Below are 9,255 nucleotides of genomic sequence, written 5' to 3'. Positions count from 1 at the left end.
ACTCACTGTTTGACAAATCTGTTTGTGAGGATCCTAACCTTCTCAACTGTTTTACAATTATAGCTCCCCACCAGGTCTGAGTCTTGATAATGGCTGATTAAATTAACTTGATCCCTGGCTACTTCTGCTCCATCTGCAACAATAAGTGTTCACCATCCTCTTTAAGGGTTAGCAATGAGCTGTTAGTGACCTCATTCTCCCTAAATGCAGCACAGTAACATCTGGTTCAGTTAATTTCTCAGCATGAGTGTTCAGCAGGTGTTTTCACTTTGTCCATCTCCTTCCCATTGAGCCCGTACTTCTTTCTCCTTGAATCTTGAGTCATTCCTCCTTGTTATGCCAAGCTCTTGAAATGCATGACAAACATATGAATGACTGAGAATCCAAATCTTCACTAGCCACTTCTTATTATCTGTAAAAGAACATCCGTTAGATCCATGGCAGCCTGACATATCTTCTACATGCCTGCAATCACCACCAGTCTAAATGTTTTACTTTCACTGACATTCCTTTAGTGGGTACTCACAGTGCAGCCCCAATTGTAAATAAATGCACTGTCTTCTTTCTATTTTCTAACCAGAGATTTTCTAATGTCGCTTAATACTGCACTGAACTGAAAATAACACAGAGCTGATCCATCCTTCTAGCATAACATATATCCTCCTGGCTTGGTTGCATACTGCTAAGTTTCCTAGTCCAACCTACTACATCTAATGTAGTGTTTCTGCCACATATTTTTCTTTGTTTGTCTGTCTTACTTTTCTTACCATGGATCATGGATCCCAACACTGTCTCAGTCCATCATAACATTACTGGGCTTTCACATACAGGGAGACCTGTCATGCTTGCTGTGCTGTGCTATCACTGATATATAACATATCCTGAAAGTAAAAAATATTCCCTGGGATTCACAAGGGGTTACTGTGAGCAGTAAGCCCTATCATGAGTGTCAACCCCTTGTGAAAACGTTTTCCAGTTCAGAGACTGACCCACAGTAGTGGTTTTCCACAAGTGGAAGAATCCCTGCAGAGGGTGATCTTGCTGGCTGTGCTACAGGATAATGGGACAATCCAGGGAGCAGTTAATGCTAATTAGCCATGTTGTCTCCCCAGAAATGCCTGCATCTATCCAATTATGTTGCAGAGTGATTCAGAGGATGTCTTAGCTGAATAAATTAAACACAGCCGGCCATGAGAATTAACTAGACCAAAATGCTGCGGTCACCCATTGAAGTCAATGGAGAGGCACACTGCAGGTAAGATTAGTGAAGTTCAGTGGAGTGGTAGTGGGAGGGTGAGTCTGGGTGTAGGTGTGTGTGTGTGTGTGTGTGTGTGTGTGTGTGTGTGTGTGTGTGCGTGTGTGCGTGTGTGCGTGTGTGTGTGTGTGTGTGTGTGTGTGTGTGTGTGCCTGCAAGAATGCACATCTCTCTCTCTGCCTGGGTGGTCATAATAGAGGGGTTAGGCAAGGCATGGAGTTTGCGTGTGTTAGTGTGTGTGTGTGTGTGTGTGTGTGTGTGTGTGTGTGTGTGTGTGTGTGTGTGTGTGTGTGTGTGTGTGTGTGAGAAGGGGAATGACTATGAGTGAGTGAGTATGTGTCTGTGGGGGGGGTGTATTAATGTCTGAATGCATGTGTGAGAGCGTGTGTGTGTGTTTGTGTGTCCCTTTGCCAATGTGACGTATGGGCTGCTGCATGTGCAGTAAAAAGAGATTAAGAGACATGCAAATTAGCCAATCAAGAGGTCTTCCAGTCTTCCTCATTGCATCTAATGATACTGGTGAATCTTCTTTTCCTTAATTGTGTAAACAAAACTATCTAAGTTTGGCATTTTACAGGACTGCAGACTCATCTTTCTGAATTCCATAAATTATGTGTATGCCTCTTCCTGGGTCCTTTTTTAACAATTATTAATTGTGGGCGCCAATCTCATCCGTCCTTGTTTTTTTTTTCACTGAAAAGTATGGTTTTGTGGCATGATTAAATAATCCAATAATGTAAAATATTCTTCCAAAATGATGAAAATGTATGTCACCTTCTAAGCAAATACTACCAGTGTTTTAGAATGTTTCTCGATTTGGTGCATACCTCTCAAATCTCAAGATTTTTTTTTCAGAGACTTTTGCTCCACTCCTTTTAAAATTAGAAATTATTTTGAGAAATTCTAAGTTAATAGCACCATCATTTAAACGTGTCCCTAATTTGGGACCGTTTCTTAATTATTTTTTATTTTGTTTCTAACTGTGGAGGTAAAAGTTGAGAACTATGAATTGGGGTTATTGACCTAGAAATATTACTGTGTATATGCATCTTATTCAAACTGCATTCATCTTCAAGGTTGTCATTAAGCAATTCAGTAAAATGAAGTTTATTTAAAAGCCAAAATTTTTATAAAGATAGAGGTGCAGAGTCAATAAACCCTACATGGGGTCACTAAAACTGTATGCATGTCATGGTGCAAGAAGTACACAATAGCGCACAGCTTTGTATTCAGTAATCAGCTCTACACACCATGAAGAGACGTGCAAACATGGTAAACACCGTGGCATGCTTATTACAGCATAAGCAGCTGAACTGTATGCTAATCAGCCAAACAAGATGGAGGAGCTATTCAACAAGCTATAAAGCAACTGTGTAGACTCAGTGCTGGTTTTCCCTGCGAAGTCCAAAATCTACTGGAATACAGCCATGGAAACTAAGCCACACAGAAAGAATATTAGGGGCTGCTGTTGCTTTTATTCATGTGTATGTGCAGCAGGCCCATGTCTATTCTGCTGCTGATGATGATAGTCCACATCCAAGAAGGAGAAGGGTATTTAAATCCATTTAACGTTTCATAATCTGCAAAAGGTGGAAATTCTAGAGCACTACAGGGTGGATAGAGACACACTACAGGAATTCTACAACCTCTGTCATCCTCAACTGAGAGCAAGGGCAAATTGAGTGGAATAAATCCCAGTGGAGACCAAAGTATGTATAGCATAGAATTTTAGAGACCAATAGGGGACATGCTGGAATGTGTCACAGGTATCAGCATCCAGGATCCTCCATCCAATTCCTGAATGCTATGCTGCAACATGTCAGTGAGTGCCTATATTTTCCCCATACAGCTGAGAACAGAGCCAGAGCTATGCAGGAGTTCTACTCTGTAGCACACTACTGAAGTCCTGGGTGTCATAGACTGTACACATGTAGTAATCAAAGCACCACGTGGGAAACAGGAAAGGGTCTACATAAATAGAAAGGGCTACCACAATATTAACTGCCAAGTTATGTGTAATGCTAAGGGAATCATCCTGAATGTGTGTGCTAGCAACCCAGGCAATTACCACAACTTACATATCTGGCACAACTCTCAACTGTATAAGATGTTTGCTAGGGGAGATATCCCACAGGGTCATTTACTGGAGCATGCAGGTTATGCACTGGAACCATGGCTGATGACACCCATCAGAAATGCACACACACCAAATAAAGAGCACTATAATGCGGCACATGCTCAAATGAGAAATATCATAGAGTATGTGTTTGGCTGCTGAAGTCATGTTTCCTGTGCCTAGATACATCTGGGGGAGCCTTGCAGTACAATCCCCCTACATGTGCTGAAATATTCACTGTCTGTGCCATGCTCCACAACATTATCCTGAGAAAACAGCTTCAGCAGAAACTGCAAGGGGAAGGGTCACACATCCCACCACCACTGGCAAGGTCACCACAGTGAGGAGTCAGAGGGGGAACCAGTAGTCACTGTGGGTGTAGGCAGATGCAGATGTACACAATATGGTCTTGCAATGGCCAAGAGGCAATGGATAGCACACACCCTCACCACCTAAGGGGCTAAAACCTTCATCCTATGCACATACATACAGTAACATTTATGCCAAGCAACACTCACAGCCTTTACTTACCCATGTAATGGCTGTGTCCTGCTAGCATCAGACAGAGACATCCCTGAACCAAAACTCCTTCAACCGCTGGATTTCCAAGGTAAGTGTTGAACCTTAAATGTCTAAGAATACAAATGAATGGCATATGCTTGCATATTGTTACTTGGTAATGTAAGTAGGTATAAGGTGGGTGATTTTTACAGCAATTAAATCAAGTTGTGACAGCACTAACATGTGAATACATGTGTCCTCTATCAAGTAATAGGCCTTACGTCTAAAATGTACAGATCTTTAATGAATGCCCACATTTTGGCCTCATATGTTAGTAATATAAAATCATTAAAGAGTAAATTTAGCAAATAATGATACAACATTTCAATTTCAGACTTCATATCCCTCAGAACAATATAAAAATAGTAATGCAAAACCAGTTATTCCATCAGCTGTCTAAGTTTGTAACACCGCAATGATTAAAAACTCTCCCCATTGCTGGGCCTTTGTTACACTTTTGTTTATGGCTTGCTCTAGCTTTGTTGGTCTAACAGCTTGTCAGTGATGTACACATTACAAAAACCTGTAAGAAAGCAGTATAATTCGCAAAACGGCATCACAAAAGTAAGTTCTGTCTCCTTACAAAAGCTCTTTTTAGAGCTGGTATTCAGTGGTAGAAGGTAAAGGAATGACAGCATTTCACCTTAGTGCCTTTCAACATAGTGGAAGTAATTTCACCAGCTTTTGTTTTATTTGTTCACCAGCTTAAAGTAATTTTACAAGTGTTGGAAGTTCACGGAGATACTTGGCAACTTTCTGACTCAATTGTTTTTTATTTAAAATGAACAATAAGAATAGTATCATTATGACTACACAGGGAACTACAAATGGTGATGCCAGCATTTATCCCACACCAGAAGATGTTAATACGCTAACAACAACGTTACAAGAAGTCATCCTGAAGTCGCAAGATTTATTGAGAAGGATGAAAGGTAATGGTGAAATGCGAATACACCATTATAACAGAAACGGTTTGGACAATTCATCTAATGATAAGGGTACATTAGTAAGTGAAGAAGTATTTAGAAATGGCGTGCCATTGATGGACTTTTTAGAGAAAAAGATAGAGATCCTTTCCTTGATCTGAACAACAGTAGCAGCCTTTCTAGAGATGCTAACATATTCAACAAGGACACACCGGACTTTAAAAATCAGTTTCTCCTGTTGGAGAAAAAGGTACTGAAATTTAAGACTTTAATGTGTGAAAATCAATATCTCACTAAATGTGTAGATTTGGGGATAGTTTCCCTAGGTTTAAGAGTTTATGCATTTCCTAATGGTGCAAAGTTTGACAATGGTTTATTCACTAAATTAATGGAATTATATAATAACACTGGCTTGAATGTGCTTAAACTGCTTGTTCAATGGAATAGTGAACAAATTAATGTGTTGAAAGCTGATATTAAAAAAAATGGATAGTGTTCTTAGAGAACACCCTTTGATACATATGCATTACCATTTGTTTAGTAATTTAGATGACAAAGTAAATGAGCATGTGGAAAATATAGTGATTAAGAAAAAGAAAAAGTTATTGAGAGATATCAATGCTTACCAGCAGAAGCAAGCATATTTAGTTAATAAATAGAAAATCAGTTCTAACAATAATTTTGTGAATAGGAAGAACTCACATTATAAGGCAAATTCCCTATATAGGCATGATTCCTTTTCTGATGGGAGCAAGACTTTAATTATTAATTATGATCAGAATACTAACAGTAGAGAAATTTTGACCAGTGTTTCTAGTGTTAGTAGTGAAGAAAGTTCCCCTTTTACCACTCAAGTAAGTGGGAACAGCAGCCCCCCTCCCAATCAGGAGGCATAGTGGGGAAGAAAAAGAAAGGCCAAGGGGCATTGACTAATTTGTATGAGATGTTTAATTTAAATGACAGAACGTTTACTAAAGATGAAATAGAAGTTCTAAAAAAGGGTTTTTCATTTTTACCAGCTAAGCTTCTGGTGTCATTCAAAGGGGATCCAGTATCTGTCTGCCTGGAAAGACATGATTGACAAACCACGATGCTTTGCAAGAGATGGTCTGCACCTGTCTCCCCTGGGATTCAGGTTACTGGCTATAGCTCTTGCCACCCCTATAGTGCCTTTTTTAGGCAAGGTTCAAAGGACAAAACCACCACCGTAACAGATACAAGCATGCAAAATCTGAAGGTAATCTTACTCAATGCTAGAAGTCTAAACCTCAAAATGCACTCTCTTGAGGCACTCCTAAAAATGGAGGACATCAATATCTGTGCAATAACTGAGACCTGGTTCAATGCTCCAGAGAGCACCCCTGCAATACCAGTCTACAACTCTTACCACACTTTTCGGCCACCAAGCCATGACCGAAACACTAAAGGTGGAGGAGTGTCTATATTCCCCAAGGATATTCATACCTCCAGGCTAGTTGCCCAACACAATGCATCTGAAATTCTCCAGGTGCAACTAACACTAGATCCCCCACCATGCCCCAAGATTCTCGCTATACCTTTCTAAACATACTGGAAAATATTAAGATACAACCAAACACCCTAATACTGGGTGATTTCAACTACTCTTTCATTAACTGGGAAAACTACTCGGTTACCAACACCTTTTCCCAACGGTTCTTAGAATTCATAAATTCCAATGCCCTGGATCAACTAATCCATTGTCCCACCAGGGGCTCCAGTATCCTAGACCTGGTCATTACCAACATGGGAGATAGATGCTCCACACTAGTGGTCACCCCCTCATTGGTCAGGTCTGACCATAAGCAAATCACCCTTGACATCCACATCCCACCCCACCCCCCAGTAAGGAAACATCCGTAAAAAAACTTCTCCAAAGCCAACTTCGTGCTACTCAAGTCAGAAGTGACAAACTTCATGACACCCATGCAGATGGGATCTGAAAGTTCGACTGCTGAATCCTACACTAAGACACTGTACGAGCACATCCACTCGTGCATGAATTGTGCCATCCCAAACAGAACCAAGATGCTCTCCTCCAAAAAAAGGAAGCCAATCTGGTGGTCCCCTTCCATAAACAAACTATAAAAGAAAAGGAAGAAACTGTTGCAGAAAAGAATGAAGTAACAAGCCAAATGAAAACAGGATATCCAACAGCTGCAGATGAAATACTTAAACGTAAAAGAAGTTTAATGTAAAAAAACTGTACACATTTTCTTCACTCAAAATAGAGTAACTTCTTCAGAAAGCAAACCAACGGCTACACAGTAACCACTTTTTAAAAACTGATACATACTGTCATGTGACAATAGCAACCAATCGTTCAATTCTAAAACTATGTGTGACTCAAAAATTAATTAACTAGAAGGGCCAGCTTAAATGTTTAAATATTTAAATATTAAAACAAGACTAATACATATCAGCAATATTTTGATCTCAAACGTACTATCCAAACAGCCCCTATAGTAAACATAACAAAGTTTACCAATAAGACCAAATGTAATCATGTGTAAAGTCCGCAAGTGTGATTGGAACAGGCAACAAAGTACATAAAGGCTGAATTGTCCTGTTTAGGATCTAAATATTTTCTAATACAGTTATAGACTAACTAATAAACAATGTATTGGTGTACCAAACAGTGGGTAATTAACTTAATTCACTGTTAATATGTGAATTCATAAAAAGTTTAGGTAGTAAAAAATATGTTTATATAAATGTGGAATAAGTATATTCCCTTACTAAAATATAATTATTAATTGATTATAATTGGTAAATTCACACTAACTCTTGAAAATGAATTCACCTCATGAGATTTTTTAATTTAAGTAAACAAGAAATGTTGCAATTATCGTTCAAACCAGGGAATGAAAATGCATTCAAGGCTAGTTGCCATTCTAGTTCTCGTACTTCAAGGAGTACTGAGTGAGGACCACCCCTAATGACTGGTACTAACTGGTCAATGGCTTGGAATACAAAAGTGTGTCCATTATTTAAAGAAATATGCTTAGCTAGAGCATTTTCGTTTCTGTTTTTAGTTATTGCATATGATTGCTCGTAAATCCTTTCAATGAGCTTCCGGTCAGTTTTACCTATGTAAAACGCCGGACAGTTGTTACAACTTGCTAGATAGATAATACCCTTAGATTCACAATTCATTTTATGTTTAATATAAAACTTGCCATTGTTTCCTACCTTAAATGAGTTTCCAGTCTTGATGAACTTACCCATCCTACATGCCCTTCATATGAAGGTACCATTAAGTCTCGAACTAGGTCTAGTATTTTTGCTTTCAAGGAGGCTTTTCAAGTTTACTCCTCTTCTGTAAACTACTTTAGGAAGCTGATCAACTCTATCCATTAATAAACTGTCCTTATGTAAAAAGGACCAGTTTTTATATAGAATTAATTTTACTTGTTCGCTATCTTTATTAAAGGCAGTTATAAAACACGCACTATAAGGTGGAGACTGCCTGGCTGTTCATATCTTTTTTCATGTTATTAAACAAAGTGTCACTAATAGTCAAAGACAATTGGTTGATGTCAGTTATATTAAGTGTTAAAGAAGCCTCAGCATATGACTCTTGACTGACATTTAATAATGGTAAAAGTGGTGTAATAACTCCTCTGTGTTGTTTACTGCTAATTTCTTCAAATAAATCATCTGTTAAGGAAATAGGATAACCCCTGTTGTAAAACATGTCCTTCAAAAGTTCACATTCAGTTGTAAAATCACATTCCATTGAACACATTCTTGCTGCCCTAATAAATTGACCTTTAACTATAGAATGTTTTTGCATATGTGGATGGGCACTGGTGTAATGCAAGAAGGAGTTACAGTAAGAAGGTTTTCTATAAATCTCAGAAAAGTATCTCCTATTTGTTGCATCTTTCATTAAATTGACATCCAAATAGTCAATACTAACAGAGTCAAATTTGTGCGTAAACTTAAAAAATGTTGTAGTGGAGTTGAAGTAATCTACAAGTTGTAGTGCTTTGTTCTCAATACCTCTAAAAATGATAAAAATGTCATCCAGGAATGTAGTGTAATACACTAAAGAGGCTTTAATTTCAGGTTTATCACAAATGAATAACTTTTTCCAATATGCCATGCAAAGATTTGCTGGCCCCACAAGGGGATCCCATGGCTACCCCATGTTTTTGTAAAAAGATCTTACCATTAAATATGAAAAAATTATTGGTAAGAATGATGTCTATAATTTCTGTTACTAAATCGATGTCTCCTTGAGGTGCATTTTTGTTTTTAAGTGATAGCGCAATCCACTCTACTGCCTCTAAATGGGCGATAGAGGTATATAAATCAACGACGTCAATAGTTAAGAAATTGTCATCTTGGTTAACTTATAAATTATTTAGGTTCTG

The sequence above is a fragment of the Protopterus annectens genome, chromosome 6.part0 (assembly GCF_019279795.1).
Source record: "Protopterus annectens isolate FY-2018-M chromosome 6.part0, PAN1.0, whole genome shotgun sequence".
Classification (NCBI taxonomy): Eukaryota; Metazoa; Chordata; order Ceratodontiformes; family Protopteridae; genus Protopterus; species Protopterus annectens.
Note: the sequence above shows the minus strand (reverse complement) of the source record.